At 39.7% G+C, this 8370-nt stretch overlaps 1 protein-coding gene across 3 annotated transcripts in view; it reads right to left on the reverse strand.

Moving 5' to 3' along the window:
* The window catches only part of TNFRSF19 (TNF receptor superfamily member 19), a 63271-nt gene extending 55765 nt beyond the window's left edge, over positions 1 to 7506 (reverse strand). Inside the window, exons 1-2 of one of the 3 annotated variants that reach the window (XM_057399623.1) lie at positions 7212 to 7506; positions 6975 to 7062 (exon numbers count right to left, since the gene is read on the reverse strand). The gene's annotated coding sequence lies outside the window, so the exon portion shown is untranslated. Of the gene's footprint in view, positions 1 to 1814; positions 2060 to 2429; positions 2451 to 6974; positions 7063 to 7211 lie in introns of those variants that run through there. The other 2 variants (XM_057399626.1, XM_057399625.1) reach the window with 2 other exon arrangements.
* Positions 7507 to 8370: the final 864 nt, after the last annotated feature.

Below are 8370 nucleotides of genomic sequence, written 5' to 3' on the forward strand. Positions count from 1 at the left end.
AACAAGAGAAGGGAAAGTACTTGTGCTGCTGCAATGATAAAGACAAAGGGAACAAGTTACGGATAAGAACTTCCACTATAGGGCTACGCATTGTTGTTCTGTTTCATACTTCTAGAACATCTTCTCTTTACACACTGACCACAACCCTTGTACTCTTCCCCTTTGTGAAATAAATGAAGCCTTGTCTGACCACATTTGTTCCGACTGCTCTGAGAAGGCCCATGGAGGAAAAGAAAAGAAAATTACAGACAGCTAAGTAGCATTCATCACATTTAATACTGTGTTGAATAAATTTGTATTTTTCAGAGGCTGCCATACATGAAGTTGTACAAAATTAGGCAGCTATGAAGTTATTTATTTCTAGTTTTGTAAAGACAGTGAGAACAGATGCAAGCTGGAACATCACTGGTGATAGAAAACATGCAGATCTGTTTTAGGGGCTGAGGGAGGAGAGAAAGGGGATTTACACATAGCCAGGAAATGTTTGTGCTCTTTCTGAGCACCATATGCTTTGAGTTATGTTAGCTGAAATACCTGACTTTACAGTTATTATAGCAATAATAATTTAGTGCCCCAAAGAAGCATCTCTACAATGTCTTCACTCTCATATACAGCATTTACATCACAGCATCTCAAAAGGGAAATAATCAGCAAAAACTGAGAATGAGAAAGCATAATTCACCCCTGGTTTTGCTACTTTCAAACAGTTCCAAATCCGTGCTGGCAAAACCGTGTAGAACAGTTTATCATCCATGTACTTGAACACATCCAGACCACCATTAATTAGAAAATAGTGAAACATATTGTTAACAAAGGTGCACCTAAACTTTAACAAAGCTTTTCAGAGGATCAGAACCTGTGATTCACACTGGGACTCTTAATCCCATTGAAGTTGATGAGACTACTCATACAAATAACGCACAATTCCATGCTTCAACAACAAAACTGTGGTAAAAAACATTGCTCTTCTGTTTAATCTCACTCATCTCAAATTCTAGGAGACACCAGTTTGCTAGATGAAACCTCAGCATAAAGGTGCATTTGTAAGTATTCGTACTTAGATATGTGAATAAGTAATGCAACTAAATGAGAATGCAAATATTATATTCATATTTCATTCAAGTAAAGTACACTAATAGTTCTTTTTCAGACTATTTTTTGTGAATCAGAAATCCTAAATCATTGGACTGGTTAATACAGTAACTATTGCAATGCTACAATGCCAATGGGTTACATTTACCCAGCCATCCTTTAGCGGTTTTGAATAGCATGCAATGTCTTCAAAAGCACAGACATGGATAACTTTGGTTCTTAGCAACTCTTTTTATTATGATTGCAACTGCAAGCTGTGGAAATTGAGAAACGATTTAAGCATCTTACTTCTAAACTAATAAATAAATTTACTTCTAAAAAAAAAAACCCCAAACAGCAACAACAATAACAAAAACAATAAATACTTTTGCTTGTACAATAAAGGGCTTCCAGGTAACATACCTAACTTGTCTTACATGTGATGCTGAAGATGTGCTTGAATGAGATTATTCAGCAGTTAAGAAGCTACATGCACATTGAACCAATTTGCCACTTGCTCGTATTAAATGCAACTAGACCACTTTGTTAATTTTATAAAAAGCATTCGTTTAAAGTACTTGTAAGTATAAAGGTGGTAAATAGGTTTCAGGTTCAAGATTTTTTATGAATATCAGATAAAGCTTTCATTCCAAGGTCAGATTAATGCAGACACACACGAGCAAAGGAAGTGAAACAATCAGACTTTCCAATAGAATTGTAATTGGGGCGCTTCAAAATCTTACCAGCCAAGACAAAAAGTTACTATCGCCTGTTCCTTCAACTCCAGTTTCAAAACTCTTTGAAGCAAACCGCAGCTTAATTTATGCAGCAGATACGAGAAAATCTTGTGAACAAGAAAGCTTTCAAGAGCTTTTTGTTCTCCGCACTCCGGAGCGTGGAGGAGTTACTCTAGGGCTGTCGAGATCTGCAAACGCCAACATCACCAGCTGCCATCCTTTCTCTGCGAGGTACCCTTCAATGTCCACCGTGGGATGCCTCGGGGCGGAGGGGCTGGTTACAGAGCGGCAGTGCTGGACCCAGCGGAGAGCTCCCGCAGCCTCTCCGCTGCCTGCGCCTTCCGCGGAGCGTCATTCCATCACGCCCCCGCCGTCCCCTACGCGCAACGGCGGGGGGCGGGGGGGGCGCAGAGGGAACCGAGGCAGGGCGCACGGCGGAGCTACGGGCTCCCCGCACTGTCGGGTGGGTGCCGGTACCCCGGGGAGCCGCGCAGAGCCCCGGGGAGTGGCGGTACCGCTTCCTACCTCCCTCCCGCCCGCTCCGAGGCAGGGGGGATAGGACCCCCCCACGCACCCTCCTGCCCCGCCGCCGGCCGCCCGGTGCCCGCCTCCCTCCCTCACCTCCACTCACGCCGACTCACCCCGTCGCCAGGGCAACGCGGCGCCGCTCCCCTCCCTCCGTCGCCGGAGGGGCCGGGCTCAGGTGACCGCAGGCAGCCAATCAGCAGCCCCCCGAACCCACGTGCCGGGTGGCGGGAAGGCGCGCGCCAGCGGGAGGGTGGGGCGGTGCGGCCGAGGCTGCGGCGGCCGTTACAGTCTCAGGGGACAAGAGGGCTTGTGGCGAGCGGCCGCTCCCGCCGGGGCTGAGGGGACTGGTATCCCACTGGCCTCCCACTGGTGGTGCCAGGCCAGGGCGAGCCCCACTTGAAGTGCTCAGGTCCCTTTTATCCTTCCAGGAGAAGAGATGAGACTGTCGGGATGTTGCTATACGGACTGGGCAAAATCCTTTGCTCCCACTGAGTGGAGAGAGTGAGGCCTTGTAATTTGGAAAGGTCCTTTCTGCCTGTCCCACCTAAAAATCACAATGGAGGTTCTCTGGCAACGCACTGCAAAATCCTCTCCTTTTCAAAGTACTTGAGTAGCTTTTTTTCCTACGAGCTCAAAATCTGAAATATTTTTCTATTCTGTAGGAAACAAGTCACCTAGCTAGAATCATAGTGTCAATACCAAATAGGAGTTCAGAAACCCAGCCCTTCACAGAGAATAAACTGTTCACAGTCAGTAAAAAAGGCATACTTTGCTGCTACTTACTATGATGTTAATTGGGAGCTTTCCTGAAGTTGGTGATGCTCCAACATTGGTGATACCAACCTCAGAGACCTTGGTGAAAGAGCTGCTATTGCAGGGATTAGTTTTATTTCTAATGAAAAGGCTAATCATACCAGTACAGTCTACACAGTTGTATGGATACACCAGAAATGGGGTTAGGTTCTGAAAAGAATGAGCCAATGGATATACTTGGCAGTAAAGCTTTTTCATATAAACAGAATTTTTGGGAACTTCTCACAGAGATAAAACTTTGGAGTTTGCCAACCACATGGACTTTTATAAAAACAAATAATTCTTATTGAAATACAGCAAGATGTCTGTGAAGAGATAAATGGTTGATGCAAAATTAGTTATTTTCAGTAAAAAAAAAAAACAACTAAACAGCCAACCATAACTCAGAATTTACGGTGGTTTCCAAGTAATTATCTTATAAAGGGCCTTCAAAGAAGAGTTTTGCTTCAGGACCCTTGCCAGAAGGAGCTCTGAAAAGGCTGGAATTTCAGTGCTGCAGCACAACGGTGGCGCATCTGTTGTGAATGGCAGCTGCTGCACAGCACTGAGCATGCTACATTTTTTCACTATTTACAGTCAACTGCTTTGCGTATTATCTGTTTTCTGTAGACACGAGTGAAATGTGTTGTGTTTTTCTTAGTAAAGTCGTGTGTGTTTCAGATACTAACTTTAAAGTACTATAGTTACACAAGTGTATTAATACATCCCAGACTTCTTAAAGTGTTGACTAAATACGGATGATTACCATATAAAGAAACATTAAGACTTTCTTATCAGGCAGGGGATTTCTATGCTAATGAATTAAGAGCAATGTGTAGTCTCTAGCACTGAAACCAAACCATTTAAATCCCTGTTGTAGCATGCAGAATATTTCCTCTAAACATAAAATGGATGAGTGAATTTAATTCATCATTTAACAACATTGAAAATTGCAGGGTTTCTTTTGTTTCGAATCATGATGCTGCTTCTAAGGAAATGGAAGAAATGAACTGTTAGGGCAACTAGCATAGATGCAAGTATAGAGATTCTCACTACAGTAAAGAGAGCAGAAAATAAGTATTTGGGAAGTAGCTTCAGCTGACCTCTTTGATAAGACCAAGTTGCGTGACATATCTGATATGAAAGCAGGAATTGTACAGCAATAGGAAGTTGTTATCTCCATATCTCAAATGCTAACACAGTTCCCCAGTCAACTGAGAGATCTGCTCTTGTTATGACAGCTGTTGGAAACCGATGTCAGTATAACTGTGCAATGTCTTTTGATAGTCTTAACTATTACAAACCTTAAAATATGTTTATGATGTTATCTAAGACACACTGTTTGGAAATGTCTATTTATAATCAGAAATTGCTCAAGCTCTTTTAATAAATAAATTATATACTTGTGAGTTTCCTAGTCAGATTTGCTTAAAAAAGCATTGTGAACTTTTTTTTTTCTGAAGACTTAAGCCTGAGGATTAATTAATGTTTATACAGCACTTTGTAAAAGCAAAGTCACAAGTGCCAAGAATTGTTACTATTTAATCTTTAAATGTCAGATCAATGACAAACAAAACTGTCAGAGAACTGCTGTTTAAAATAACAAAAATGCTGAAAATATTCTCATCCCCATACTTAAATGTGTCCAACTGTGCTTTCATTTCAGTCTCACTTAAATACAGACAAGCAAAGATATTTTTCAGTTTAAATGGGTTAACACCCATCTGTGTTTAAATATGTGGTAAGATTACCTAAAATGCTAGGGACATTTTACCAATTGAAAAAAAAAAAAACCTTTATTTCTGAAATGTATTTCTAGGGCCTAATATTGCAAGTGCTTATATATGCAAGTCCAATGTAATCCATCTGATTAACCAGTGTTACTTCTCTGTGCTAATTTATCCATTTGTGTGATGGGTCAGATCCTTGTAGTTATAGTTTAATTGTATTAGGCACACACAGCTATTTTAAACTTACTAGAAAAAAGAATCTTTGAATTAATTTCTACTTTACAGCAAATAAAGGTGTGGATAGGAACAATTTTCCTCAGAAAATTAGAACACTAGCAATAAGCAAGAGAAGATTGGAAAGGTAGAGAAGTATTGAATTAAACTTTTTTTTTTCAGGGTTATATAAACATGTTTTAATACATAATTGTCATTTAAGGAAAAATACTAAATTTTGCTTTGGCTATTCCTTAAGCAATATTCTCTCTTGACAGCTATATACACATTATTCATGCAGGGCTAATTACTTTCCTTACAATGTAATTGACTTGTTAAGTCAGAATATGAATTAATTGGTGGTATAGAAAACTAAATGATACCAAGTCAGGCTTAGTTAGTCTGTGTCTGGCATACTACCTCTTGATCTTCAGTAAATTTAAAATTTATATATACAAATATATTTTTAATTAGAAGAAACAAAGTTTGCAGACTGACTAATGCAAGTTGACTACATTTATGTGGAAGTGTTGATAACTTATGCAGATGCAGGCAGGCTGTTAACGTTTGGGTTTGCATGTTGCTGTGATGCATACTGAAATATGAACATCTTGAGGGTCTTACTGGCTGATAAAACTCTTCAAGAATAATTTTGAAACAGTGCTTAACAGCTATCAGTTATGCTGACCTTTAGTTGCAATTTGTTCATAAACAGATGGACTTAAGATTTATATACACTTAAATTTAGATTTAAGAATATACAGCTAAAGTCAGTATTTTGGAAGATCTCACTATCTATCATTAAGACTAGATTTTCAAAGAGGTCAGTCTCTGGAATGTTGAACTTCTTTGCAGGTCTGTCCCCAGTTATGGGTTCTAAGTTCTTCTGAAAATCTCAATTACATTTAAATATCTACAGAAGAGGCTTGAGTTTTATTTTAACAGACTGGCTCCAGCTGCTGGCACAGAATACTCATGGATTTGGCCAAATTTACCCCAGAATCTGGCCCTTTAAAACTGCAGATGTATAGTGAATAATCTTAAATCTTCTGATGACTGTTCCCTTGTAATGACTTTGTGGAGTAGGTATCTTAAATTTTCTCAAGCACAGTACATGCTCATAAATATGAATTTGAGGAACAGAATATAAAATACTGGGAATGGAAATTGCTTCACTGAGATAGGAACAAATTCCATGAAGTTAAGCAAAATTAGGTGTTTGCTGTAGATAAGCTTAAGATTTTTTGAATTTCTTTGTTAAAATGCCTTAAAGGAAACTTCTATCATCAGGTTAAAAAGTTACTTTTGTTATCAAGATCTCTTTTCATATGGTATAGTTGAACTATCATACCTTCAATCTTGAAATAAAACCATTTCCCTTTTTAATATAAGGATGTTGTGTTTATACGTTTAGTTCTAATAACTTGTGGAAGAGGAGACTTTTTTCATCTAAAGTATAGCACTATTAGGATTAAAAGTGTTGCTTGAAGAACTTAGTTTCATAAACACTGAGAGTAAATGAAGTATACACAGTGTATTGGAAATAGAAAATAAATACTCCCTTAAGACATGTAATACTTGTATTCAAATGTAACTTTACAAAACTATAGACAGTAGAAACAAGCAGTACACACTAAAATCCTGTAATTCTTACACCTTATAACACACCAAAGTATTTAAAAATAGTTGATTCTGATTCAGTTTTCAATGGTCTGTATATTCCAGATAGTCTGTTCTCATATAATCCTGCCTAAGAGTTGCAAATAAAATGCTGCATAAATTATATATAATCTTTCGAACTTTGTACACACAATGATGTGCCCTATTGTTGTTGATGTGAACTTTACCATTTCTTAAAACCTTGCAACACAAAACTGCAAAAAAAGAATACAAAATCCGATACCTGTAATGTGATGAAGTTTTCCAGTGCCCGGGCTTTCTGCAGCTTAATTTCGCTGTGCCAAAGCTTCTGAGTTAAATGCTTTTACCTCCTTAAAAAAAAAAAAAAAAAAAAAAAGTATGTCAGCACAAGCCCAGACGAAACTCCAAATCCGGGAAAATAAAATTAACCATGCAGATCAAAGGCAGACGAGCACTGAGACCAAATGCCTGTAATCTGATCAGTGATCAGTTGCCGTACATCAAAGGCAGAGCTTTGGAGAGGAAAAAGAGCTCCTTTTCCAGCAGGTAGTAGTGCTTCTCAAACTTTGCCTCTCAGTGCTCGCGTTCTTTTGTTAGAAATCGATCTTCCCCCGTTCCCCTCTTGTGCTGGGAGAATGCACACGGTTCTGAAATGCTCCGAGTTGAGTGGCTGGATCTGTAGCTTTTCAGTTCCCAAGCTGTGTTGTGGATTGTGTGCTGGAAGCTTTCCCCAGTGCCAGCGGGTTCCGCTTTATCCCTTTCATCTCGCTGAGCTGCAGATCCCATGACATCATTCAGTGCTGTGGGACTGGTTGGAGAGCTGTAACACAGCCTGGGGGGGAATGCAGCTACAGAGCAACAGGAGTTGGCACGATTTCTAATCAGGTTAGGCCATTGTAACAAACCCGAGGCGCACTTCAAAGTTTTCATTACATTAAAGTTTCCTCCTGAGGAGGGAGAATAGTGTAACTGTAAGGTTTTCTTTAAAAAGATGCTTTAGAATTTTGTCTGCATTGAGAAGTTACAATTTTCCATAAAGTTCTGGAAGTCAGACATGCAGGTCTGCAGGTTTGCTAGGCAGCGGCAATATATGACAGAAAACTACTTTTGCTTGTCCCTTTCTTGAGGTTTGGAGAGAGGGAAATGGTGTATTTTGTGCAGTGGAATTGTTTTTTCGTGCTGGTGAAAACAAGCACAATAGAGCTTGCTCTTCCTCCCTGTTGCTTACTGTGTGGTCTTTTGTAAATCATTTTGTTTGAGCCTGATTCGTCTGTGGCTCATGATTCCTTTACGTAAATGAGCTGTAAAGCTGCCATAAGTAACTCACAGAAGCTTTTTAGTGTATTGGCATTTTTCAGCTGGGGCAAATTCGAAGCAGTCACCAGTGTGCTGTAGGAAGAGGCTTTGGAGAGAATAACAGCAAATTGCCAGATATTCCCTGTGCTGCTGCAGTTCACAAACCCCAGAATTGCTGGAGGGTCCTGTTCTGCCCTAGGAAGCAGGGGAATTCTCTGGGCTGCTCTGACTTGCACTGTTTTGGTGCAGAGGAAATGCAAAAGAAATGTACAACTGCATTTCATTTTCTGTGATCTGAGGCAAACTTAGCTTTTGGTGCAGAGATTAATTTAGCCCCTTGTACTTCAGCTGTTAATAAACAG

Source organism: Pezoporus wallicus, unplaced genomic scaffold, assembly GCF_028554395.1.
Source record: "Pezoporus wallicus isolate ANWC-B61680 ecotype Strahan unplaced genomic scaffold, APGP_CSIRO_Pwel_v1 scaffold_6446, whole genome shotgun sequence".
NCBI classification, from domain to species: Eukaryota; Metazoa; Chordata; class Aves; order Psittaciformes; family Psittacidae; genus Pezoporus; species Pezoporus wallicus.